The sequence below is a fragment of the Sinocyclocheilus anshuiensis genome, unplaced genomic scaffold (genome assembly GCF_001515605.1).
Source record: "Sinocyclocheilus anshuiensis isolate Anshui unplaced genomic scaffold, SAMN03320099.WGS_v1.1 scaffold843, whole genome shotgun sequence".
Taxonomy (NCBI): Eukaryota; Metazoa; Chordata; class Actinopteri; order Cypriniformes; family Cyprinidae; genus Sinocyclocheilus; species Sinocyclocheilus anshuiensis.
In genome coordinates this window covers 738189-739680 of record NW_015547670.1, presented here as the reverse complement: position 1 = coordinate 739680, position 1492 = coordinate 738189, and positions in this window count along the sequence as shown.

Here is a 1492-nt window from a genome sequence, read left to right as displayed (position 1 = left end):
CAAGAGCTTCAAGAGCTTGTAACACTCCAAAGAGAAAGGAAAACTTGAAATCGCATCATATGACCCCTTTAAAGAGATTTTACAAAAGACTAACAGGTTGAGTGCATTGGAACCTATAAAACATATTAATTTTACCAATAAAAACAATTTTCCCAAGAAACCATGATTGAAATACTTGGTAAAAGAATAAAAATACAAAATGCATGGAATGTATTTTTGACAAATTGGCAATTTTTCATGTTTTAAAGGCACAATATGTAATTTTCGCCAACACCGTTCTAGTGGTTTTTGGATATTTTAATAAAAAAATCTTACATATTGTGCCTTTAAGGTGCAGCACCCAAAATATAGTGAAGATGGCAACATCCAATAAAACCAAAGAAGTGAAATGATTTAATATTGTGAAAAATCGAGTTTTATTTGCATCTTTAACAATTGAGTTCAATATTTTATTTAGCATTTTAAGACCTAAGTGATGGGGATATGAAAATACTGCATAACAAGAGTGACCCGACTGATTCTGGGTCCTGGGTGCCACAGAGTTTAATGTCAGCATGTCAGAGGTGCATGTGTGTGTCTGGATGGAGTGTGGCAGCGGCTGGCGTCTGTGGAAACGTCCACGATGGTGTGCGTGCAAGTGCTATTTCAGGCCGATGTGTGTCTGTCTCTCATAAAGCCAGACGGGTTCGGTTGCTGCTCACTTTACACTCTCTGTGTGTGAGTTTGCACATTGACTCGACTGCTCTGATGTGGTTCGACGCCTGTGTGGTCTCGAGAGGAGAGAAAGGAGAGCAGGAGGGAGGGTCACACTAGCACTTAGAGCATTACACATTATTAAAAGACAGTCAGAGTCAAAGGAAAGTTTCAAAGAAATAGCGCCTGTCTTTGACACTACTGTTCACTCAATCAACTGTTATTCCGGTGGAGAGAAAAATGAGGGAATGATTTCCAGACTCACATTTTCCAAACAGCTACAACGCTGCCACTATTCCAGCCAAGCGCTAGAGAAAGACCAGAGATGGAGTTGTAGAGAAGCGAGATGCAGGGAAACCACAGATCAGTACAAACACGTTTCATGTCTCTTTTACTTTGCTTCTCTGCCTGAAGGTTGAAGGAATAGTTCAACCTACTGAGAAATAAAAACTTTGCTCATTTACTCACCCTCATGTCACTTCAAACCCATACGACTTTTTTTTCTTCCTTCTAAGGAACCCAAAAGATTACTTGCATGCAAGTGGATTAGGTTTGAGGCTTTTAAACTCCAAAATAGCACCAAAAATCCAGTAAAAGTCATCCAAAAAGAATCTGAATCAATATGATAGTTCGGTGTTTTGTTATATATTGAAATCTCTGCCATAGCTCTCAAATCACATTCACACACATGCAGGTTTGACAACAACAATGTCAAGCATTTTTGGTTCTTGATCTAGTAAAACCCAATAAAAGTTGTCCATAGGTCTTCTGAAGCCATATACAGTATTTTTGTTTTATT